Source organism: Phalacrocorax carbo, chromosome 16, assembly GCF_963921805.1.
Source record: "Phalacrocorax carbo chromosome 16, bPhaCar2.1, whole genome shotgun sequence".
Lineage (NCBI taxonomy): Eukaryota > Metazoa > Chordata > Aves > Suliformes > Phalacrocoracidae > Phalacrocorax > Phalacrocorax carbo.
Window position 1 is genome coordinate 5,003,190 of NC_087528.1, and position 26,781 is coordinate 5,029,970.

At 45.7% G+C, this 26,781-nt stretch overlaps 1 long non-coding RNA gene across 3 annotated transcripts in view; it reads right to left on the reverse strand.

Moving 5' to 3' along the window:
- LOC135315982 (uncharacterized) overlaps window positions 1-26,781 on the reverse strand; it is a 106,226-nt gene that overhangs the window by 41,404 nt on the left and 38,041 nt on the right. For 2 of the 3 annotated variants that reach the window (XR_010375466.1, XR_010375464.1), the window contains exon 1: window positions 3,584-3,826. The exons of the other annotated variant lie outside the window; for it this stretch is intronic. This is a non-coding gene — a long non-coding RNA (uncharacterized LOC135315982). Of the gene's footprint in view, window positions 1-3,583; window positions 3,827-26,781 lie in introns of those variants that run through there. 3 annotated transcript variants of the gene reach the window in all.

Sequence of the window (26,781 nt, forward strand, 5' to 3'; positions counted from 1 at the left end):
AAATAAACACAGCGGTGCCAACACCAAGCACTTACCAGTCCTGTCCTCAGCCACAAAATCATGAGTTTGCCTTACAAATATTGAGATTTCAAAGAAACGTAATTTTGGTTTTCCTCTATTTGCCCTTCTTTCTTTTAAAACTTTTTGGTTGTTTTCAAGCTATTCTATACAATCACAAAAGTTGACAATTTACCTTCAGTTTTAAAGAATGCTGAAACTCTCACATAATTACAGGATATGAGGAACCAGAGCTTTGAAAAACAACTGTAACAAAATTTGTGGTGAAATCGCAAAAGCTGGTGCCTCTGGAGGCTGGAATCCACTACCTGGCATAGGGCTGACACATCCTCACCCCTATTAACCCTCACCACTGAGATGTTCAGAGAAATAAGCAGGAGCTAAGTCTGCCCTGAACATGTGCAGCAGTTGCTTGTCTCTACTTTCCTTTGAAAATTCCAACTTTTTGGCTTACTCTTTGACAGGCTTTCTGCTACCAAACCAAATTGCTGAAATTTGGTTTTCAAGAACTGAAACTTTCAGGAGAAATTTGGTTTCAAGAACTGAAAAGAGTATTTCAAGATAATATGAAATATTTGGTTCAAACTAAAATATAATTTCCTTTAGCAGAGTTTTGGATTTTTTTTTTCCCAGAAACACTGATAAAAAGGTATTATTGATCAATGAAAAACAGGCACTGCTTCCGCCCAGTTTTTCTGCACATCTCTTAGTCTGAAAGTCACTGTTCTCACTGTTCTAGTGCCCAACAGCAAGTCTCATGTGCTGGTTCAGCTCTAATGGACAAAGACATCCATGCACTTGCTTAAAGGGAAGGCAACGGCCTCACGTCAGTGAGTGCTCAACTAAGCCACGCTGCATGGCTGGGAGTCACAAGCGGGTTTTGTGCTGTTCTGGTTTTGTATACAAGAGTCACAGAGAGTTACCACACCTCTACAGGAGACTTAGTTCCTGTATTTGTTAAAGGTTAGAAAGAGGCAACATATCCTCTGCAGTGGCACAGCAATGGCTCCTGCAGCTTGTGAAGGGCTGGGCTGGATTCCCATCTACCATCTATGCCCAGATCCTTAAAGTTCACAGGATGGGCCTGTGCATGACATGCTTGGTCTTCCCTGGTAAAACAAAAGCACTTTGTTGTAGTCAACAGGGCCAGACAAACAAGCATTAAATGATGGATCATCTGTCTTCTTCAGCCCAACCTCAGGCAGGACTCAAAGGCAACACACTAACAAATCCAGCTGCCAAGTACCTCGCCTTGGCTCTGCCCAAGGTGCATGGGGCCAGTTTTCCTGGACGCTAACAGAAACACTAAAACCTGTGCCGAGCAAAACACATTGCTCACCGCTCCAGGCAAGGCTGTTTTCAGTTTTCTGAGACACTCGTAAATTCATTTTAACACCAAGATTTGAGCACAAGATCATTTTTCCCTTCTCTCTTTCATGATTCACCAGGAATAGGAAATGCACTCTGGTCCATCTCACCCTCTCATCACTGCCAGGGTAAGTGCAAAGGAAAGGCACGGGGAGACCCAAACCTGCAGTCCTTGCACCCTTCAGTGCTGGGTCACGGGAAGGATTTCTGGAGAGGGAAGGGAAGGCAGGACTATACATTTATTCTAATTCAGGGCCAACTCCAGACTCATTTCAGGTCTCTCTATCCCCTTCAGTTAAGTTTGCTGCTGTTGTTGGTATTCCTGCCATGCACAGGGATGCAGCCAGGGGTGCAACCTTCACATGGCCTGCCATGTCCATCACAGCACCCACATACCAGCGCGTGTCTGTCATACATGTTCCCAGACAGCTGCCTCATGCAAGGGTGTGTCAGATCGCACCCAAGCACAGCCCATGTCACTCTGCAGCTCATTTCGGCTCGGAAGTGACCTTGGTGAGCAAGGCAGAGTTGTCTTCACCAAAGCATCCGATACACAGTTGATGGGCATTCAGAAACCAATTTTACCACCAAATGCTCAAGACCCAGCTGTGCAAACAATGCACACAAGGAGCCCTTCCTCACACAAGCAGCTACAGCACATGCCGGAGTGCCTGGCTCCAAGCACAGATCCATTTTCAGATGACTTGTTATGAAGTACATTAATTAAAGGGCATCTTCCACTGTGGCATTCGTTGCCAGTAGATGGACTGCGTGCAGCAGAGATATGCTTTCAGTGTTGACATGTAAAGGTAGCATCACTTCAGCAGTGATAGGAAGGTGTTGATGGGATAAAGCCCACCCTCCCAGCAACTCCATCTGTGTAATCGTAGCAGGCCATGTGCCAGCCAGGAGGTTGGTTTTCTCTGTTCCACAGTCCCAGCATTAACACTAAACAAGTGCCTAAAGACCCCAATGGAATTGCAAAGACCTCACTTTGTGCTAGGGGCTGTTCATAGGGTAAAAGGCAAACCTTATATGCAAGCTAACCAGCAAAAAGCAGTTGGGGGAAAGAGATGCATGGTTAGATCCATTTTAGATACCCAATTCCTACTGACAAATTACCTGGAGTTTGAAGGATGCACATTCACAAGCAAACTTTGGGCCTCAGTGCCACTGTAGTGTGGCTCACGCTGACCTCCCTGAGATCACACAGTGGGGTGCAGCAAAGCAGGGAAAGCCAGCCCTATTCCCTCACCCTCTTCATCAAATTACACTGGTGTGATCCAGACAGGTTCACCTTGGCAAGACAGAGGCAGCAGGGTGGAGCGTTGCAGCAGCTAACGGCACAGCTCCCATGTCCGCAGCCATCACCAGCGACCCCGTGGGCCCCGCAGGGCACTGTGCCCTGTCCCCGTCAGCTGACAAGGGCCTTTTGCTCCAAGGGAAAAATAAAAAAGTAGCATCGTTCTCTGTGAATTTCAGTTGTTCCTTAAATATCCCCTTGCATCTATATCAGGTCACACTGTGAGTCAGTTTGACACATGAAAGGGCTGTTTTGCAAGGCAGTGGTACGTGCCATACAGATGTGATCAATGACACAAAGCAAATAACCAGCTCCAACAACCACCTGGTTCCAGCAAGGCCAAATGTCACCCCTGTGGCAGCAGCAAGCTCACGAGCCTTCCCACTCACACAGGGCAGGGTCTTCAAAGCAGATCGCAGCATCTTGTGAGGGTCTTGGGAACTTGATCCTAATGCCACATCCCCAAACAGTGAGTGTCCTATGCAAGAAAATGAAGCAAGTTCTGCCCCAATTTTAGGCCAGAGCAGGTCAGCCAAGCTGCAAGGCTCCAGAAGCTGTCCTAATATTTACCTGTGCTCATGGGGCACTCAGGAAGTCATGACATTCATTTGTACATGGTGGCTAAAGACCTCAAGATGGTGGCAGCTCCCTTGGTATAGTCGAGCTCTCATGCTGTAGCATGCAGAGTATATAAGGGAATAGTTTGGGGCCAATAAGAAGCAAAGAACTGTTCAGGAATGGCTTGCAGAAATAGCCCCTGAACTCTATGAAGATTTTGTAAGCAGCACTGTAAACAGTCTTCTACTAGGCTTTAGCCCCTGGCTTGTAAGGGCAAACCCAAAATTAAAACAGACTGTGAAAACAGGGAAAATAGCAACACAAAGTGCCACAAACCTCCTGAGAGGAGAAATTCTTCATCCTGTGTCTGGGCAAAGACTGAATGCAGATGTAACGGCAGAGGCTCCTGCAGCCTCTTCTGCAAGGTCTCCCACCGGCGGCAGGAGGGCAGCCCTCCGCAGGAGCCTGTCCTGCAGTGGCTGGAGCTGGGGGTGGCTGCAGGGCAGGCTGGGGACAGCCTCCAGATCTGCCCTGGGGACTGACAGGGAGGTGCCTTCCAGATCAAGGCTTGTTTCTACAAACTCCTCCTGTGCTGTGTGGGCCGTGTCCAGGTCCCAGCAGAGGGTGGAGTATGTCAGGTCAGGCCTCAGACCTGATCCGGGTGGGTGAGACACAAACCTCCGAAGGTATTTCCAGCATTACACCAGCCAGCACTCGCCTTTCTCTCCCAACATGAGAGATGTTCGACTTGTATCCTCATAACCTCTGCTCCAAACAAAGCGGCAAAACCATTAAGTAAGACAAAAGCAAATAAAAAAATCCGGATGGTGAAAGAGCCCATGTGTGGGGAAAACACGTTATTGACCCAATAGGGCAGGGAGCAAAAATTTCAGCTAAAATTGTAGCCTGGGACAGCATGGATCAGCCTGGCCTGCGGCCACACATTTAGAACCCTGTGCCACAAAAGCTCCTTTTCTGCAAGGCACCACATTGCAATATGTGCAGTAAGAGGTCCAGCAATACCCGTTGTGAGGATAGCAAGGGTAAATCCTCTCTGGGGAGGAGCCAAATGCTCCAGAAGTACTCAGCCATAGTAGAAATAGAGCAACGGCACTCTCCACATAGAGCTCTCTTGCTAATTGAGCAAGCAAAGGCTTTTGGGAAAAAAAAACAAATATATTTGCAGACAGGCTAAAACAATAAAGGAAAATTTAAAAGGCTGAACAAAGGGGCTGGAAAGTCAACGACAGAAGTTAAAATCTCAGAAGCAGTTGCCTGCAAGCAGGGCAGTTGCCTGCCAGCGAGGACTCACTGCCTCCCTCCTCCCTGCCAGCTGAGGCCCTTCACCTGCCATGCCGAGCGAAGAGGGGCCACAGCAAGAGGCTGCAGAAATCAAAAAGATGTTTCAAATAGCTGTAAATTGTCAAAGCCAGAACCTGCATCTAGGATTTAAAAAAAAAGAGAAGTGTTGAAGCGACGCAGTCTCCTTGGGGAGGAGCCAAACGCCAGGGAATGTCCAAGCTGTTGGGGTCTGAGCCATGAAAAGAAGCACAAGGGGGACCTGGGGACAGGAGGTGGCTATGAAGGCACCCGTGAGTGCAGCAGGGAGCTTGAGCCCCCGCCTCTCCCTGCCTTTGGGAGCAGGAAAGATTATGGAACTTCAACATAGACCTTTTCCAAAAAGAAGGATGCAGAATTTATTCTTCCCATTGTTCAACCACCTCAACCAGCTACAGGGTGGGGATGTAAAATCCTGACCGCCTCAGATCCTGCAAGGCGATGGCTGGTGATGGGAGCACTGAAGGCGGCCATGGGGCAGAGAAGGCCCCAGTGCTCCATGACGATGTGCCCCAGTGCATTGATACCCAAACTTGCAGAGTGCAGGAATTAGTCACCAAGAATATGGCAGAGCAAATCACATTTCTCTGGAAGAGATGTGTCTACAAATCAGCCATTTTCTCCAACACAAACCACAAGCCTTTGATAAATTTTTGAGGATTATACTTAGATCCTTAGCTTCAAGGAAAATTAAGATGTGCCCAAAGCCATTTACACTGCCTATGTCTGAGCAAAATGCCTGAGTGTAGGGGTGTGCTTATATATCTGCCTTTCCTTCAATGTCAAAAGAAGAGATGGGCTCCTGATGACATTTGTGGACACAACCCTCAAAAGCACCATTAATGGAGCTGCTTTCCCCTGGCAGCAGAGGAGCTGGAGGGAGATGGGTGCCTGGCTTCGTGAAGCAGAGCAGATCGAGCAGCCCCAACCTCCCCAGCCTCTGGAAGCAATTACTTAATGCAGGAACCCACCTAGATCCTGGTCTAACTGCTAAATTAGATGTTAATTATTCCCTTGATGTTCTGTTCTTCCTGACACCGCAGTGAGAATTGCTGCCTGTTGCATTACTGTGGTGCTGCAGAAGACGATTCAGTCGAGGGAGTGGTTTGGTCTGATTAACTCAAATGGTCTCTTTTCACACACCGTGGGCCAGGTTTGCGTGGTAAAATCCAGAGTCATTCGGTTGAAATGACACATTTCATAGGTATGGCTGAAAACTACTGGCTTATTTCAGAAGGGTTATTCTGGATTTACAGCAATGAAACTAAAAGGAAAATTAGAATTTGCCTATTTTCGATGATTAATTAGGAGTAATACAGGGTGTGAATTTAAAGAACAATAGTTGTTACTGAATTGCTCCACAGAATACAGCTGAAGTAGAACAAAGGCACTCTTTGTTCTGGCATAAAATGGTAGGATTTAGGAATAGGTACTCCAGAGTAGTATCTTCTTGTTATTTCATAACTCTGGAGTAACAAGTACAGCAATGAAGATTTAGCAAGATGGCCATTTTACTTTTCCCCTTCTGGGCAACAGAGAAACTGCTCTCCACCTTATTTTTTTTCCAACACAGTTGACTCTCCTGAAAAGAGTTTCTGTTCATAAATACAGCACTAAATTCTACAGGGCTCACCTGCACCATTTCCTTTCAGCATTAGCTTTTATTGCTAAACTCCTGATTTATTTAAAATGGAAAAAAAAATCACACAGAAAAGAAAAACAAGCATTTGTAGGAGTATGGCAACGTTTTCCATACATGCTTTCCCCATGAGTCAGGGTCCATCCTGTGTACTGACACATCCTCCGACTTGCACTAACTTGTGGGGCAAAGCCGTAGGTGTGCACAGCCCAGTCACATGGAAGACACCCAGAGAAACCAGAGAGAAAACTATGCATCCCAGGAGCTGCCATATAGGACACAGTTTCCCAGCAATTTTTTCCCATGATATCAGCATGCTGCTCATTTTGCTCCACACTATGAAAACTGCATATGTACTAGAAAGCAATTCCTTGGTGTTGCACTCAGGACATTCTGGAGGAGCTCTGATGTCTCTGCAGAGGCTGCAATTATAATAACCATAATCAACATTGGTCTATGTATCTTGCAGTGCTTCGGCTGAGACTGGGAAACACAGGGTTGTCTAAGCCTGAGAAGTGATTCGAACTAAGAGGCTGTGCATTCAAAGCACAATGGCTGTTCCTAAAAAACGCCACACCCGGACACATTTATTCTGCAATAAAATGTGACTTGATACTATCCACTTTATCCCTTTGGACAGTTTAGTCACATCGGCTTTAAAAGCCGCTTAGGCTAATGTAGAACAACACTCTATTTATTCCACAATGAGTTATGCAGGAATATAGACGATGGAATGAGTCCATCCCTAAAATTAAACCCCGAAAAGCACACATTGAATTGCATGTATTAATAACCAGTGTATATCATTTCAATGCTCAGAAGACCAAATGGCCCTCCTGATTAGGACAACTTGGGTGACTATCTGTCAGCAAGATTTCCACCCCCAAAATATCATTATCTAATCTGAAGGCTAGGCAGTTATTTTTCAGTGGTTTGGACTGTGATTTATAGGATGGAGTATCAGCCCAAGCCTCCTGAATGATCTTAATTAAACTCTGAGGGTGAAAAATTAAACACCATAGTTATTCTATTATGCATGACCAGTGAAAAAATTACTTAAAATTTACATAATGTCTAACTAAAAATTATTTAGTAGTCACATTGAAACTCAGATTATTAATAATTATTTAAATTGTCCTTTTATCATCAGGGAGGAACAGGCAACATTTCGGCACCAAGTTTCTGTAACGGGAGATCTCAGAGAAGGGGCTGCCTTGGTGTATTTCTGCCTTTTCCCACAGGTGGCCAGGCTCCATACCTGCTCTGGTACACTGTGATAATGCCAAACGTTCAATGCTCACAGGGACTATTTCTGTTTCTGCCCCCAAAAATAGCTCTTTATCAGCACTCTGTCTCCAAAAATACTCTTACTGGTAATATATAACCTACACTGTATGCCACTAATTGATCTCCAAGCCAGCTCTGTGCACAAATGACTGTTCTCGGTGCTGAGCAGGATTATATGCAGGTTTCTCAAACAGGCAAGAGAACGTGATGGGACAGGAGCTTCCCTGCAGATACCTGCCCTGCAGGTGCTCCCAAAAGAACCCTGCTTTGCGCCACTGCTGCATGCACAGGACCCAGCTTTACCATCACCATCCGCTTACTTTAGGATGTCTCTGATACCTGCCTTGTCCCTGCAGGGGACACAAGCCCTGCACAGGGCTGCTGGCATGAGGCTCTTTCCACCCCTTGGGTCCCTTCAAGGCACCTGAATGACAAACTGAGCCTTGAAGCGGCAGGTTGGTGCTGGCCAAGCCCCTACCCTTCTGCCAGCATGAAATAATCCCTCTCCACTCTCTGTGTGTTGTCTTGACTTCTCCCTGAGTGAAACTTATTCCAGACATGCTCATGGACCTCTGTGACCTCCTCAATCCATTGCAGCATCTGACTTACTGAAGAAACGGGCTCTTTCTGAGGAGCTGATTAAACTCCTCCCTGAGCTGCTACCAGCACCTGAGAGGAATCAGGGAGAGGCATGGCCATGGGGGGTCTCCTCAGAAGCCTCCCCCAGTCTTTTCCCCATTCCCCATGCCCCATGCCCCATCCCCAGCTTCTTCCTAAGACACACCCTGGATGCCTCTGCCAAGCGTACACACTGTGCTGGGGCTGGCAGGCTGCGTGAGGTGGGGACCATAAATCACAGTGCGGGTTGTGCCGCAGCACTTGCCGAGAACAAAGAGGAGCATATTGACAGGTCTGTCCACAGTATCAATACGTCAAGCCAGAAGAGATCCCCCAAGGTAAAGACAACAACCTACTTTATCAAATTACCACCTTAATGAGCCAAGATTGCAAACAAGAGACAATCATATTGGCTAATGCCTTGGTATGAAACCAGTTAAAACAGAATACGGACTGGCACGATCTCTGCAAAACACAGTAGACTATTTATACTGATTTTCCTTATGAATACCAATAAGAAATGTTGAAATTGAGAAAGTATCCTGAAAATTAGCCTCATAAGGAAGTCAAGGAGTGCCTGATAAACTATTACATGCTGCATTGCATTTGAAAGCTAATATGGAAAGTTATTACACCACAAGAGTCCTCACTACTAGTTTCATCATCTGCAAGAAATCATTGGCCCATGATAATATGAGCCGGAGATCAGCCTGGATGCTCCTTTCCAGCCCTACCAAAATGGCTTCCAGCCATACGCCGCATGGCGTAACACTGTTCTTCAGTTCTACTGACACCACACCAAGAAGCCACAGCGGTGGACTCAGAGCTACCGTGCTACTCTGGGCTCCACGAACACAGACAAAAGGCACTCCCAGCCCTCAAGAACTTGAGGAGATGATTTCAAGAGCATGAAGGGTTTTACCATCACCTGCATTTACTGGGTCGGGTGATTCTCAATAATATAATAATAATATTCGTTGGGAAACTGGTGCTTTTGTAATGGCTGTGCCTGCTCCAGCCTATACTCAGTTTCTCTCTTGGTTCAAATACTACACTGACGGGGCAAAACGCAGCCCTCTGTGCTTCTGCCATGACTTTTTTAAACAGCTGTCTCAGCATTTCCTTATTACGAAAGGGCAATTTTTATTTCATATATAATAGAAAGCTTTTGTTTATTGAAAACTAGATTTTCATTTATTAAAACCATTCAATCGCCACCTTGATAATAGCTAGTAAAATGGACAGTGTTTTTAAAAACTAGAATAAAACGTAAAATGTTTCATTTCAGGACTTTCTAAAGGAAGATTGGCTTTCTGTTGAGTTGTCTTCTTAAACATGGCAGTGACTTCTTTTTTATTTTATTTTTGAGAAGAAACAAAATTATACTTAACAGAAGAGGTCATACAGGGATAGTGGCTTGGAGATTCCAGATTTTCTGGCCACCTACTACATTGCTGGCAGGATCACCACACAGAGGAAGTTTCATCTGTAAGTACTCCTTCCTTCTGGCCTGTAAGTCGACAAGGTGACAGCATGCACCGGGGCTGTGCCCTGACACCGCTGGGGCCACCCCTGCCAACCTCCCCTGCAGCAGCAGGACGGGTGGCATTTCCGAGCTTTTCTAAGTAGAACGGCAAGTGGGAAGGTAACACCATAGAGTAACTTACATGCAATTGAATCGCCTCATTTGATAGCCCCAAAAGCTAAGCCCTACCTCATAACATGCTACGTGCCTATGCCTAAGTGCTACTGGACCAAGGCTCAAACTGCAAAATAAAGATCTGGAAGCTAAGACTTCATTGGACCGTAACAGGGAAGAGACGTTGTTAGTCAGTCCAGTATATATTTATATATCATTCTTCAGAGAACAGCAATGCTCAGTTGTCCTCATATGTTTGTATGCCTGCGGAGAGGTTTCCAGTTACACAAATTTATTGCAGGGTGAGACCAACAGATCTGATTTCTTGAGAGAGATAATGAAGTCCAGGTCTTCCTGGCAAGGAGCAGAAATGTCAGTATGACAAGCTGATCGCTTACTATACCATAACTTAATACATCCTGTGCGTGTTTGAGAGGATGTTTTTGATGAACTAGCAGCCCAAATTAGCAAGGAATTTTTAGCATGTGCCTGGTCTTCTCATACGTCAGGTATCAGGATTCACCTTGAACTGGGAGATCATTCCCTAAGCATGACTCCATTTGCTCTAGCATTGCGATTTATGACTCCAAGGTGCTTGGAGGGATGAGTGGAGAGGTGGGAATGTCCACAATTATTCAGGGAAAGCAGATGCTATCAGACAAGACTGCACCATCAGTTTCCAGATCACACAGCTCTCTTCTAAACAGGACAGCAGAAACTGCTGCCAGCACTGTCTGCCTCTTGATGATCAGGATGAAAAAATGGACAGCAATATCCTATACTCCAAAATGCAGAGGACAGGGTTGGAGCGATTTGGAGTGCTGCCTGGTCCCATACGGTTAACTAAGTCCTTCTTTTGTAAATCCCTGCAAGAGTAGGGAGCAAGGTGGGTGATGTTTTGCTTCCAGCAAAGCGAAGGACTCTGCAGGGGCAAGTTAAACATTGCACTGGGGGACTTAAACATTGCAGTGGTGGATCATAGAGGGATGAAACAGAACAGCTGACACGAGCGTTGACAGTTTATAACTGAAACTGCAAAGGAAGAGGATAGGTTTAGGCCTGCTGCTTTACTATCTCACTATTGGCAGATCCTGTTTACAAGACCTGTGAACACCACAGCTAGAGAAGTGAAACTGTTTACTTGTAGTAAACTGCTGATGCTCACAGCTTTCACTCCATGTGCCTCTCGTGTTGCTTTCCCATCCTTCCAAATATAGTATTCTGTGACAGCCAAGGTCTGGAAGGCTTTTAAGCAGGATTCTCTTCCCAAAGGGCACTGTGCAGTACAATTTGGCCTTTGCATATCACTGGCACTCAGGATATAGAAAGAAATAATCTTTCTGGAGATTAGGCAGGAATCTGTACAAACTCAGAAACAGGGAGATTAATTGCTGGAAATAATATTACCAAACCTGTATACCATGTGAAATGCATGCTTGTGCAGGGTGTTTGTGTACGCGTATGTGTGCATCTTTACATAGTAGGCTTGGTGGGTGTATGTACATACAATCTGCCCAGAATTTCACAACTTAAGTTAACTGGGTGGAGGGCAAAGAAGGCTCGGGGGAGGAAACAGAAGGATTCATCCATTTCTTCTACAAATGGAATGGTTTGTTAATCTAGGGAATTCACACTGACCTAGTGGCCCAACATGAATGCTGGCCTACTGACCCAACCCCACCCAATTCAACTCCTGATCCTCTTTTGTAGCCATGGGAAAGTCCATAAACATCCTTTCTGCTTCCTCTTCCCTACATTACATGGATTCAGATCTAGAGGTACTACAGAGAAGGAGGCAAAATAATTTCCAAGAGCCAGAGAGAAAAAGCAGTGGTCTGAAGATAAAAAAGAAAGTGACAGATGTGACGGAAAGCCTAACCTGCAATTTAGGTTACCAGCACAGAAAAGGTACCTCAGGTACTGCCAGAGCCCATGAGGCTGCCCATGGACTGAATATGCTTTGAGAAAAGCGGCTGAACAAGTAGACATCAGGTGACAATAAAATACTTGCTCTTCACATACTACTGTGAAATGCTGGTCCACTGAAGTCCATGGGAGTTTTGCCATTGATTTTAGTGGGGCCATAGTTCCTCCCCGGCCCTTTACTTCTGTTCACAACACTGTAAACAGCTCCACTAAGTTAAAAAGTAGAAATATGTCCAAGGCACTGCTAGTGATGAGCTACGTTGCTGTAGGTGGTAACTAAACTGTAAATAAAGCTGTAACTCTTTGGATGTTGCCCACAACAACGTTTTTTCCTGACTGGAAATTCAGGCTCCATACAGAGCAGGGAGAACACATTGACTTTTAAAACCTCCTAGGGCACACTGACATGGAAGACCAAGCTGATGTCAGGAACACAAGTAACCGACCTCTCCATCTTAGAAAATGTTATTTGTGCTCTAGAAAGCTCCAGTGTATAAAACGTATATGAGACGGTCTAAAATAACCCAACAAGTAAAATCTCTGACATCAGCTGAAAAAAGAACATGTCAGATAACAGCTCCCTGGGCCTAGGGCTTTTAATTCCTTTCCACACAGATCTTGCTGGAGATAAGCTGACTTGGTTTTGGAGTTGGCTCCTGAGCCCACACCTCCCAGATTGCTGGACTCTCCAGGAACCTTCCAAACACCCAAGACCTTTACAGAGAAGGCATCAAATCTCCTGTTTTGCAAGGGAGAGTGGAGATACTCAGACTGATAATTACAAAGTTGGATCTACCTTCCTGCTCTCACGCATAGTCTGGGCTTTCTTGTGGCAAATTCTTCTCTTGTTTTATTTCCCAGAGTAGCACTGCCAGAGCAGCCCAGCAGCTGAGTGAACCCAAGCCCAGGTGCTGACCTGGGGAAAGAACAGTGGAAGTCATAGCGGCACTCAGAGATCAGGCAACACAAAGAGGACAGGAACGGGTCCAGAGTATCTGTTTAGGAAAGAATTTGATTTCAAGTTTTAAACAACAGAAATGTTAGTAGGATATTATTTTGATGTTCCTAAAAGCTAGCAGAAACCCCTGCAGAATAATGAGGTTTGAAATGGTGACCCCTGAAACAAGTCTTTCTTCTCTGGTCCATACTGCAAATTCACGTGTTTCTAGCCTTTGTCACTCAGAAGAGCAGTACGGTTTCATGAGACAAGTTTACCAGATGCTATGCTGACCACAAATACTCCTTGAGCTATGTGAGCAAACCCCTCAGCATAATGCCAGCAGTACACAAACCTACACCTGAAAGACATACAGGTGTTTAGATCTTCTAATCTGAGCTCCAAATCTCACTCAGAGCCATCTTTGGTTCCTCATGCATCTTTTGATCTAATCCTTGTCCTGACTTGTATTGGTGATATTGCCACTGGCAACAGGCAAAGTAAGGAATGCAAGAACAAAGAAACGTAGAACAGAGAGAGACCATCCAGGCCATAAAGCCCAAATTCATTAAAAACTCATGAGCCTGGAAACTTATCTGTTTCTTCTATCCACTTCTTCTACTTTGTCAAAAAAAAAAAAAAAGGGTTTTTACATCACCCTGTAAACAAACTGGTACAGACATTTTCGATTTGGTCAATGAAAGTCCATTTGTTGGGTGCTTTTCAGTTAAAAAAAAAATTCATATCAATGAGACCAAAACTAAGTTGAGTATTTTAATCTTTCAGATTAACAGGAAACTAAGTTATTGTTAAAAAACTACTTTAGTAAATTGATGCTGATTTAAGTTAGCAAGTGCCAGAGCAGCTGGCATCTCAAATCCAAGCTTGAAATGATCTATTGTGCCCAGAAGAGCTCCACTACTTTCCCTGGCCTTGCACAATCACCCAGCTCCTGCATATGAGTCGTGCACTGGACATCACAAGTGGAGAGAGAGCACTTAACTACCCTGCACAGATCTGCTCGTCAAGGCAACAAACAATGGAAAAACTAACACTGTCCAAAGGAAGATGAAATAAGTAAGGACGTACCCCCTCAACACTGCAAAACTTAATATAGACACAGATGCCAGTAAAGCAGACAGAAAAGGCAACGTCTATTACTATTTACTGGGAACCCTATTTTTTCAGTAGCATCATGCATAAAATGCCTGCTTCTGTTCCCATCAAAGTTCAGAGCAGAATTCCCACTGGCTGGCCTAAGGATCAGGCCCACTATATATTTTAAAAAGTTAGATCAGCAGCTTTCAAAGTCTCTAGAGGGTTTTTATGATGCTGCCTAATTAATTCAGAAGCAAACAGATTATTTCTCAGGAGGTGAAAAGCAGGAATTATTTAAAAGCTGCCTTTAGGCAAACTACCAGGGAATAAGAAAAATGTAACTACTGGTTATGTCAGATTTCATTTTCCAGATCAAAATTCATTGTGTCAGCTCCTTTTCTTTGTTGTGATTTTTTAAAGATGTAATAAGAACCCTGTGTGTGCGGGAAAAGAAGGTGCTGCTTCGCGGAGCAACGCAGCTCCAGATACTAGAGATCTACATTTTACTGTACTTTCCCCCACCTAATAAATATCTTCTAAACGGGAGTATGTGGGGAAGGGCAAGTCAGTGAAGGAAACAGAAGACAGAGGTGCTTCCCCCTCATCTCCAGGTTGCCTCTGCACGGGACAGGAAAGCTTTTCACACATTGAATTGTGCAATGGAAGTGATATTATGGGTCAATTATTTGAGCGGCACATGACTGCAACCCCTTAGACTAACTTCTGCATAAAAGAATAATAAAGGAATCCTTATCCAGAGGTCTTGCCTTCTAAATATGTGAAGATAGGGTTGAGAGGATAGCAGAGCTGCAGATAAAGTCCCATAGTAGGTCAGTGACAGGGCTAGGATTAGCCAAGGTCCTCTGCTTTTGCCTGCCAACAAAGGCTGCCTCCAGATCTGCAGTCGCTGTAGTTTGGCACAGATCTGGTGAAGCAACTGAAACTTCACCTGTCTACACCAGTTCTGCTTTTGTCTTGGGAAGGTGGCAAAGGCTATTAGAAATTATGGCTGGAATGTCAGAAGACCAAAAAGGCATAAACCACCCAAGCCCTAGAGGAAGTCAATAAACCTAACTTCCATTATATCCCTTGAAACAACCCAGCTGAGATGGAGAGTGATAGGGGAGCTTTCATCTTAATACATCACATATTGGTAATTGAGAAAAGCTTACTTAGTGTTAGCTCTATGCGTAAGAGGTTTGTGCTCCTTAATCCCATCTAAGCCTTCTAATACACTGCTTTTTAATTCAAGGTTTTACAAGGGAGAGTGTTAAACCCTGTCCTGCACAAAGGAGCAAACGGTGCAGGGCTGGAGAGCAAAAGGCCCCATGAAAAGCACTGCAAGTCCAGCATGCTGCAAAACTCAGCTTTGTGGCAGCCCCCCGAGCCCTGGACAGGTAGAAGCGAGGGTTGGTGGGCACAGTGCAGCCTGGCTGGACCCTGCTGGAGCAAGTGGAGATGCTGCAGCTGATGGGAAGGAAGGTGGCTGCCAGGGTGGCAGGTCCAGGCGGGTGCAAGCCCAGGGTGCTCCCCCCAGGAAGTGTTGCATGTTAACTCCAACAGCTGCAAGAACGGATACACAGTTTCAGGCATGGAAAGAACCAGATGACCAACTGAAAAAAAAAAGGCTTTTATACTAAGCAATATTTTTCCTAATTTGCTGCAGTACTGCTGCAGAGGCTCTTCAAAACTGATCCACTCTGCTTTGCCTGAAGGACGTGGGAATCATTCCTATGCAACAGGACTAGTAAAGGCCTCTGCATTATTCAGTCCTGCTGCACTGTGAGACTTGTTGGTTCTCTCCATGCACAGTACAAATTTCACCCACAGCAATAAAAGCCCAGCTTCTGGAAACCACTAGGCTGGAATAATAGTGTGTCTTTGCAGCGGCTTCTGGCTCCCAGTACCACAGAGGAGATGGCTGCTGCTGCCCGGGCACGGTCCAGGTTTACAGGGGAGAGCTGCTGCTTAGCTGGTTTTTCTTTTGGGGTGGGGGGTGTTACATGGGAATTTTGAAAACCTTTAAATATTCAAACTTGGGCTTAGCCAGTCAGATTCAGAATGCACTTAGAAAACACGACCGTTTGAGAGGGCTGGCTCAACCTCCTGTTTTTCTGGGATGCCCTCCAGGTACCTGAGGACTGTAAAGCAGAGAAAAGGGGAGAGTCAATAATTCACGCTTTTACAGGACAAAATTCAGATAAGCCTGAGCAAACCAAGCCAGCCATGCACTCTGCTAGGGCTTAGCTGCTTGAGTCCTCAAATATTTTTGGCTGATGGCTCCTTTGAATTCTAAAGCAAAATTAAGAAGCTTGCTGTTTTAAGAGGTTTTGCAAATCTCCTTCCTTTAATTCTCCTCATGTACTCTGCCTGGGTGTGTGCTCATTACAACTAGGAAAGACCAGAAGATCTTGTTTCCAGGCTCTTCAGTGTGGGGCAGATTTGAATTCAAGTAATAAGAATGTGAAAAAAAAAAAAGAGCTAACATTGAAGAATCTCCTTATTCACCAGCTTTCCATAGTCTTGACTTAGATCTTGGTGACTATACTAATTTCTGTATCTTTTACAACTACAGAGCGCAAAAGTTGTATTTGATGTGAATGTGCTGAACACAAGATATTTACAACGTTTCTTCATGGATTTGTCTATATTTAAATATATTTGCTTCCTGGGCCTTAGATGGCCTTGAAGAAAATAAAGGGCTGACCTAACACCTGTGGAGTCATTAGGAATAATTTTGGGGTTTTAGATCTATACAGCAAAGCAGGTACTGTGGCAGTAAAAGTGAGAGCTGTGATTTCCAACAAAGATGGCCAGGGACAAAGGACAAACCCCTTTGTGCAATTCACTGACCCCTCAATAATATCTAATAGACGCAAAACTCCTTTGCAAATATCACGCAGGTAAAGTGCTGTGCAGAACACTGAGTTCTGCTGTCACTTTTCATGTGTCCTCCCAGGAAGTCTGCGGTGGATGGGGAGATGGAGGGACAGGGAACATCACTGGGCCAGGCAGCTCCACTTCTCTTTTCAAAAAAGATCAAGAAAAAAGAAGAAAAAAGAAAAAGAAAAAAAAAATCTGCGTGCTGAGAGGATACCCTCATTTAGTCATTACTGCGGAAGCCTTGGAGTAGTCTAAAGGAGATTCAGACGAGGCCATCTACTTATAATTATTTTATAGCCTTCATAATGTTCACAGCAAACTAATGCAAGCAAGGACTCATTTCTGTTACATTCAAGAAAGTGTTTACGTTGGCAGAAAATATATCTCTTCAAAGCCTATTAATGCAGCATTACAAAACACAGAACAGCAAGTTACTCAAACTGGAGATCAAACCTGTTTACTTTGATGAAAGAAATGGTTACGGGCAACAAAGGGTGCAGCAACCTCTGACAGGCCAATACGCTGAGCCCAATCCTGCAAATGACGATACGAAAACGCACAGCAGCTCTGTTATTTCTAGCTGTAGTTAGGAATAAAACCGATCAGGCCATTTGTCAAGGTGCAGTCATGCAAAACATGATGGCATTATCTTAAATGACACGTAAATAAATAACATTTCTGTTAAAGTTTTTTTGTTACTTTAGCCACATATTGGCAGTGACACTTGCTAAGCAGAAAATGATCGGTTTTTAATAGGGAGTGGTGGACAGCAGGGACACTTCAAGACAGTTTATTACTATTTTCTCACTCTCAGTCTCCCTTGGGTGGCTTCTGGATTAGCCATGCCAGGACAGAGACACTTGGGTTGCCTCCAGGCAGGACAGCTTGCTTCAGCAGAGCCTCTCCGTTTGTGTGAATGTGACTGTGCTGCTCTCAGCAGGCAGCCGGAGCGTCTCCGTCCCACATTCCCGACACCAGGACACCACTCCCATGCCGGGATGTGCAGCGCACAGACATCCAGGCACGTTGCGTGGAGCCAGCCTGAATAGGAATTGCCGGCACTGAGCCAGAGCTAATAAGGCTGGCGAGACCTGAGCTGACTCCTGCAGTCATGAGCGCAGGGAGCCAGGTCAGGTCCAGCGCTGCACCAAGGCACTGCCCTCGCCCGGAGCCAGGAGTGCTGGGAATCGTGGCACAGAGAGTAGCTCAGATCCATCAGGGTTTATTAGCACCATCTAGATTTCTGTCATACAGACCTGCCCGGGTATTTTATACTGCTCTTCCTAGTACTCATATTATCTAGTTTCTTTCATTACCTGAACTATCCTGGACTCTAACTTGTAATGGTGAGCTGGCCATGTTTGAAATTAATTTATAACAAAATAAAATACTCTGATAGGTTACAGCCAATCTGCAGCGCAACTTGTTTTGGCCAGATGGTCAGACTATCACAACCATCCAGTCTGATCTCCTGATTAACATGGGTCACAGAATTTCCTACAGTCAGTTGATAGGATTAGCTCTGAGAGCTATTAGTCAACAAAGTGCTGGGCTAGCGTGGTTCTCTGTCACCCACATGGTGGCTTGAGCAGTGCAGTCAAGCAGGATGGGTCTGTTTGCCTAGCAGACAGAGACACTGCCATGCAAGATTCAGAGAGGTGCAGAGGGCTTCAGTGCACTGGCAGTCCGCTGGGAGCTGTAGAAGGGCATCAGCTCCAAGAGCTGGTGCTGAGCTCTTGCAGCCAGCTCCCATTGGCAGGGGGCTAAATCACAAAGCCCTGCCTCCATTTGTAATGAAATCAAGTGGAGTTTTGCTTAAGTAAGGGCTGAGTCAGTCATGAGTCAGGATTCATGGACTTGGCCCAAAACACACATACATTTAAAAATAATTGCCTTGAGTGCTTGGATAAGTTTTCAGCAACACTGGGGAGATGTGAATAATTTTAGTCCAGTAAGAAGATCAAAGAACGCTGAAAACATCCACGTTACCCAGCCTCATGGGCACTGTCCAGCCCAACCACAGGAGCTGTTTGCTTCCCAGGGTGAGAACCTCAGCCCATGGGTGTCAAAGAGTGAAATCATAGCTACTCTTTGATGTATTTATATGGGTGGAGATTCCAGGTCATGCAATGAAATGGAATTACTCACACTCTTTTGTTCCCAAGGATTAAAGCCTTTATCTTCATATTCTCAGCAGGAATACCATAATGTTTTGGGAAAGTAACTCTAAGATCTATACCAGTTATATGCTACTGTTCTTTTAAATATATATGATATGTGGTTAGCCTTCAGGATAGAATACAGTGGCATAAAAGCAAACAAATTATCAGTAAAGGATGGCGTATGACTGCGAACTACTGAGTATGGCCTATCGGTATGGGCCCAATCTTTTTTCTCCTCACTCCCACAGAGCACTCATCACTTGTAATCATATGGGAAAACTGCACCAGCAAAATAACGTATTGTTAATATTCCTACGTTGATTCTCTTCTGCCTGTGATATCTTGCCCTAGCTTGAACAGCCCCAGGCACATCTATTACACTCATCCAATGGAGACTGTTCCTTATGGTTTGAAGGTAACGAGGAGATCCATGAAAGTGTTTGCCTGCTTGGTACCAAGTTCGTATCTTAAATGATGAGTATGACCCCAACATATAAAGTAACTTTAGGAACAAGAATAATAACTCAATTTAACAGGTAGCAGCTATTCTGTAATAACTACCTTTGCGCTCACTCTCCCCCCTTGGCAAATACAAAGTAAGCCAAGGTACTTTTCCCCTTCACAAAAAAGGGGATAGCTGCATCGCCTTTACTGAGGCAAGAGCATGAACAAGGCAATTGTGGTGAAGAACTTGACATGCAGGAGCTTGTTACACTGCAGTAACTTGCCTGTATGTCAGAGCCCTCTGCACAAGCAAGACTCAGAACCAGTGCAGGTCGTAAGCTGGGAATGGAAATGTATAATACTGGGCAGGCAAAGGTACAGAACCTCAGCATGTCTGTCAGGGATCATACAGGCAAACCCTCTTGCTATGTACTGAAATTGTGCTAAGCCATTTGGCATTATTTGGTTTGGTGATATCCCCTGTGATCTGTCTTGGCTAGCTAGAAGAGGTGTGAAACAGAGCAGCTATTAGGACTAATTATCATTATTTGCCTTCAGCAGGTGCTGAGAACCACACCACAGAGTGCCAGGGGCTATACAGGACACAGCAAGGAACAGCCATGCCATAAAGAACATGCAACTGAAGTGAGCAGTATGTGGCAATTCACAGTTTTAAAACATATCTTACAGTATCTATGTGTTTCTCAGCCATTTAGCAAATCAGACCTTAACCACAGTTTCTGTAGGACTTTACTACATAGCAATAATAGAGTACATAATTCTATTTTCATTCCTCAAGTCAAGCCATTAGGTAAGCATCCTGTATCCGATGCAAAGGAACATGCTGTCTAGTGCTCATGGTTTCAAGGCAAAGTGTAAGTATCGTGAGCACACCCCAAAGCACAGACAGCAAATCCCAATTAAAGACTTCTATTTAAAAACCTATCTCATGACTTTATGACTCTATCTTTGGGGATTTTTTGGGGGGGAGGGGGTTGTTCTGTTTGTTGTTTTTTTTTTAACATTTGAGCAAGGTGGAAACTTGGTAAGGCCCAGAACAAGTTAGAGAAATCAGCCAGAGAAAGACAGACAAGCGACTGTGAGTGATGAGGTTAGCACAACACGCAGCAGCCGTGCCACAGGCTCTTTCCTCGCTAGTCAGCATTTTGCAGACATATCTAAGAGGACCTTAATAGGGGATTTCATGCTCTATTCCTTCATTGGACAACCACAAATTGCACTCATCTGCCATCAGAGCAGACCACTGACCAAATGCTCAGAAAAAATGCTTTCACAGAGATCCCAGCAAGAGCCTCTTCCTCATCCTGCCATTACTTGGGTAATCAGCATGACCCAATAGTGACCATGAGAGGGCCAAGGATTTGCAAAAGAATTAAGCACATGCTTAAGACTGAGCACAAGAACAGCTTTAGTGAAGTTATGCACATTTATGAGTGATTTCATAGAGTTGGGCTGAACTCTGCAACTGCTCGGCATTTTCGCTGATTGCATCTGCATCGATAAAAGGTTTGTTTCAAGTATCAGCTGGGTGTTACATGGAAGGGAAAGGTGAAGAGAAGAGAAATCAAGGAGGAAAGTTGGTTGCTAAGGGAAAATCAAGGTCTGAAGAAAGAGTTTTTGGCTCTTCTAGCAATTACAAAACCTCCCCAGCTCCCAGAAGGGAGAGCCCAAGTGAGCTGCCGGTCATAGTTGTGACTCTAGTGTTCATAAAGGTCAGCCTGGCCACAGGAAAACAGAGGCAGAGCCAAATGCCAGGCATTTGTTTGGCTTTAAGAGTCACTTACTGCTTTAAAAACTGCAAATGAAACGCAGCACAAAGCTAGAGCACACCAGGACTTGAGCTTTCTCCAGCAGCACGGAGCACGTGGGAGGCTGCCTGTGTGCCAGCAGTGCTTGTGGCTCACAGAGGTAAGGCCAGGCGTGGGTCTGGGCTCCACACCTCCTCCCAGCACACCACCCAGCCCGCACCCTGCAGTGGCCTTGGGAACATTGGTGAAGACTCAATGACTTGACAGAGGTTCATCTGTGGTAGAGGACAGGACAAGTTAATAATCTGGGATGTGGCACAGGACCTGTTTTTCACCCCTGGCCTGCTGGATGATGGTGGATAAAAACTCAATTCCTCAGTTTCCCCTCCATAAAACATGTTAATGGCATCAACCTTTTGTAAGACACTATCAGACAGAGATATTCTCATATTTTAGAAGAGAGGTAACAGTACTATGCCTGGCACTTACACGAATAGCTTTTTCTCCGCGTGTGTGCGGTGCACTGTATCGCAGCACTGCTCTCTCTGCTGGGCTCCGCAGAGCACCACTGTAACAGAAATCACCAGCTAAATGAATAAACACTCTGTGTGTTAAGATCTGAGCTATTGCATTTGGTCAGTTATTGGATGGATGACCAGACTGCAACAGAAATTTCTTCTTCTTTGAGGGCCGGCAGCCAGAAGATCAGCATTTACCAAACAGCACAGAGTCAGGGCATCCCAAGCATTCCTCATGGGAAGCGTAAGCCTCCGCTCTGTCCCGTGTGTGTGCTGGGGTGGGCACAGCACCACGCAGGGTGTGAGCTGGCTGGGACGGGCCCACGCGGGTCACCCAGAGACATGGAGTCGTGGGCATCACACTTGAATCACCAAGCCCAGGATTTGGCCCCATTCTCCGTGAGGGTGTCCACGGCATGCACAAGCAGATGAAGGCACTGAGCAGGTCCCCAGCTCTCGCTCTGGCTGGCGGCCGCAGGGCAGCTCAGCCCTCCTCACCAATGAAGTGAACAACTTCTTCTCTCTCAATATTTTAAAAGACGTATTTCTGAGTACATTTTTTTTTTAAATCTTCACTAACTGCTGTGACCCTTCAGTCCTTTTATTCCCTCCTCTAATTTTATAAGTTCCAGAGGTCAGGTCCTGCAAGCCCACAAAGCTGGACTGCGTACCTCCCATGGAAGTCCGAGTGATGAGGGTGCTGACGGCAGGACTGGGAAACACAGGCAAAGCGCTCTGCTCTGTGGGGATCCCAGCAGCGGCAAGGAGACGACCCCCCAGCTTTCTCCAGTCCAGCAACACTGTTCCTGACAGCTCCAGCCTCAGCAACATGCAAGAACTGGGGTTAAAACAATCACGCACTGCGATAAAGCTCCGGATGACCAGCTGTATTTAAACTTGGTGGGCAGAGGCCCTAACTGTGGCTGGCCCGGGATCAGCTCGCAGGACCAGACTCACACCCTGGCCTGGGGAGGGATTCCCAAAAGCAAGTGGGGCTGGCGATGCCGCTGCTCTCCCACGTCCTCCCTCAGTGACCACTTCCACGGACACTTGTGGGTGGGATCAGCCACCCGTGCTCCGGGACAGACCAAAGTGGGGCTCCGGTTTGCCACAAGAGGGAGCAAAGTTGCCGGCTGGGCCCTGCGGGGAGAACTGAGCCCCTGGCTAGGGACCCCCGGGATTGGGACCCCCGGGCTGGGGACCCCCTGCCAGCCCCCGGCCTCTCGTCACACTTTGAGAAGGTCAACGCAGGGCACTTGCAGCAGGCGACACAATTTCTACCAAAAAATGGTCGCACAAATATTGTTCTATGAACAGGCACAGGAATGAGCCATGAAACCCAATCAAGCAGCGATCAGCATCTCCAGATTTCACAACTATGTATGCGCGTGTGTGTACGTATAAACATATATATATAAAAACATATACATGTCTATATAAAATCTTCCATTATCCCTTAAGGCATTTTATTGTTTTGTTAATTCCCAGGATGTAATCTGTTTTGCATTAAGTGGGATGTTAAGCATCTAATTGTCAAGCGCTGATAAGCCATGGGAAATTTTATTACAAGATAGGCATCAGCTGAATGGAGATAAAACACATCAGATGTTAAGGTGCGATTTCCAGGTGAGATCAGTGTAGGTACTTGTGAATACCAGAACCCCGGGGCATGCCAGGGATGAGCTGCAGACGTGCTACAGGTGGAAATGGACACATTGAGGAGTTATAGATCAAAAACTGCTACTACCAACTGCTCCACGTTCCCAGCTGCGATGGCACTGATAGTTTGCACCTGGGCTGATGTCCTCATTTGGAAAAGGCTCCAAACTTCATGCATTTTGTATAAAACCTGCCATTTACACCTACAAGTATCACAGCATCTAAAAATACAGTCAAGTACCCATAAGTACCAGAGCAGAGACTGTAAACATGTTTTTCTGCCCCCTTTCATCTCTTCAAATGAGACAGAACTTGCAGCTCGGCCCCAGCCTGCCGGCTGCCATCCAAGAGCCAGTCCCTTGCTGGCCAGTCCTGCCATGCGTAGTTCATGCCCTTATAAGTGAAGATCAGACACATTTTTGCAATTCAAACTGAGCTTATTGTCAGCCCAAGTAATTGCTTGATCTTGCAATTGCCAGCGTTGCCTTCCACTTCCTCCTGTCTGCATACCTACCTTGCACGTCTCTTACCGTAAGCAGCGAGGTCTCTGAGCAGAGACTCCTCTCACGTTGCGGTAGGGGCGCCAAGGCTGCGTGACTCACAGCGCACTACCACCCATCCACTATCAACATCCAGTATTGGGGTGACACAGGCTACTCCGGGTCCTGGACCATTGGTTTTCTATTAAAATTCTTTAATTGTAAGTAGGTTGTTGAGCAACTTGTCTGGAGCAGCACAAACGTAAGGGAAAGGAAAGCGTGTCCCCTTGGTGCTGGCCCTTGGGTAACAGCTCCTCCACCAGACGTGGCATTGCGTCAGCTCGGTCCTACTTATCTCCATGACCTCCTGAGACTTGCTGCCCTCTGTCATGATTTTGGAATGGCAGAAGCAGATGCAAAGATTGGGTTTTGTGATACTAACACACTTTGAGCTTTCTAACCTCAAGTACTATTTGTTTTGCTTGGCACCTCCTCTACGACCAACCATGCAGGGGCTGGTCCTCCGGAGCAGCTCTGTGGTTAGGAGCTTCCGACCAGACACTGGAAATTACTGTGAGCCTGTCCCTAACCCGCCCCACTGTGAGATCTCCAGCTCCTCTCTGGTGAAGCTCAACAGGTAAAGGAAAGGCCTTAAAAGTGCTGTGAACTTTGTGCATTTACTGGGAGGTAGAGAAGAAAAGAAATATGCTCTGTCTGCCTGGGGCAGAGGCCGCCTGCTTTAGCCACCCTCCGAGCTTGGTGGGGACAAACCACGAACTTGTACCCTGTGATGTTTGCACAGGAGGGGAGATAAGGACTGTCAAAGCCTCACTAGCTCTTACAGATCCTCAGAGAGCAGCCACAGGGGAGGCAGCGCAGCTCAGGGGATGAGGGAAGGAGACTGTAAGAGGTCTCCCAGCACCCTCCACCTCTGGGAACCCACCTTCACCCTCCTCGCAGCACCTCAGCCACCAACTGGCTGAAAGATACCCTGAAAGCTTTAACAGGGATAAGGAGGAAACACGGCAAAACCCTGACTTATGGAAGAGTCAGGAGCTTTAATTCATTAAAACAAACAAAACTTGAGATATTGCTCTGCACTGTTGTTTCCCCTGTGCTATCACCTAACCCTGGCCAAACCGATTCTGATTTCTTAGCGTTTCACACCACCTTGACCACCCGGGAATGGCCACAGCACATACCACACAGGGGCATGTCAGCCTCTGGTTATTTCAGTGCCACCTGCATTAGCATTTCTCACTCTCCAGAGGCAGCAACTGCTGTTGATGGTCTCACAAACAGCCCTTCCAGGGCACCCAGCTACTCCAAAACAGCGCTTAGCACACCCCACCATTATTTTAAATCACACCAGCACACAGAAGAGCTTCGCATCCTGGTTTACCGTGCTCCTGCGCTGCTGAAACTGAGGTCTCCGCAGCAGCTCCCGCCCTCTCGAGAGGTTCTGCAACAAATGAGTCTGCATGTAGTGAACAGCTCAGCTGGAATCATCTTTTCCTCCCCTCTGAACTTCCCTGACAATTTTCTTGTATACTCTAGGGACTGGTTAGAATGTCTTTCCTATGCACAATTATTTTCTTTTTGTTTTATTACACGTAAAAGATGACCATTTTCAGATTCCTAAAATGTCCACATTACACACTGTTAGAAAGCAACTGGCAGTAAGTTCACTTCTAGTTCTTAAGAAACCGCTTTTTTTCCCTTACTTTCTTTTTCCATTTTTGCAACAGAAGGTGGGAGAGGAAGCCAAGGAGGAAATATCGTAAAATTCGTACATATTTTAGAGACAAAAAGCTGTTGTCATTTCAGAAGGTATTTTTAAGAAACATCCACTTTATCAGTTGTCAGGCGATTGTTATGCACAGTGCTGCTGCAGGCAAGGTAACGACACAAACCAGTATTATATTGTGCATAAAAATAAGCTCATATTCCCAGCTGAATCAGAGCTGCCTTCAAACTAGGGCTCTGACAGTCCTGACTGGCACTCGGGGCCGGTGACTCAGCAGCCGCTGGTGACTCAGCACCCACGGAAATCGATGGAAGCGCCTCCAGCATTTTTTATAAGAGCTGAATCAGACCCTAATTGCATTTTAGCCTGGTAAGTGAAACACACTTCTGACAGCTTCACTTTGTAGCTTCGAGTCATTTTTTGTATCTGCTCTAAACTAGCTTCAACTGTCTTTTGACAAAGGCAGCATTTCCCCACTGGCTTCTTGACCCAAAATGGGTTGAATTTCAACACTTGGAGCTATTTGAGCTTAGATCTTGTATGTGTTGCTTGCAATTACTGTAGAGGTCTAAGAGACTTTTGACATGAAATCCTTTGGCTTCAAATCAGCATTTATGAACACAAACCCTTTTTTTTTCTCTCTCTCTTTCCTTTCTATCTCTTGTTTTTTTTGCCTCAAGGTGGAATGCACATTCTTTGGGTCAGGAAAAGCTATCTACTGCTATTAGGACTTCTAGTACATTGTTATTAAATCATTTAACATATGATCAGGCACTGCCACGGCAAGTTTAGCATGACATGTTTACTGATTTGAAGCAGCCTGCACAGGCTGATGGATCACTCCATGGGCCGTTCCCTGGCCAATAATCCCCACTCTCCCCATTCACATACAAGCATTCTGCTATCCTAGGTGAATTTTTTACTGGCAAATAAAATATCTTAGAAATACCTAAATGCCTGCCAAGCTGTAGCTACTGAAAAGCACTGTTGCTGCATTAACTAATAGGTTAGAAAGACTTAATAAATTCAGATGACAAGGCAAATTCTTGCTGGCCTTCCTTTCAGAGCAAGCCCTCTCCTAGCTCCTTCCCCAGTGTGGTGGAGGTGTACGTCTGCCTCTCAGACATTTGCCAATTTTCTCTAGGATGAAATTCTTAGTGGTAAAAGAAGCTTGTTAAAAATGTGAGGGGGAGGGAGGGGAAATATTCAGTTGCTTTGTAAATAATTTTGCTCTGCTTTATTGCTCCTGGCTGCCTGACTGCATCCCAGCTCTGCATCTCTTCCCCACGTACCACCCACAGGAACCCCACGAGCAATGGCTCAATGCAGAATTACCCCAAGCCAGTTATGGTGACCCCACAGCTCGAGGGTAAAGTCCTACCACAGCAGCA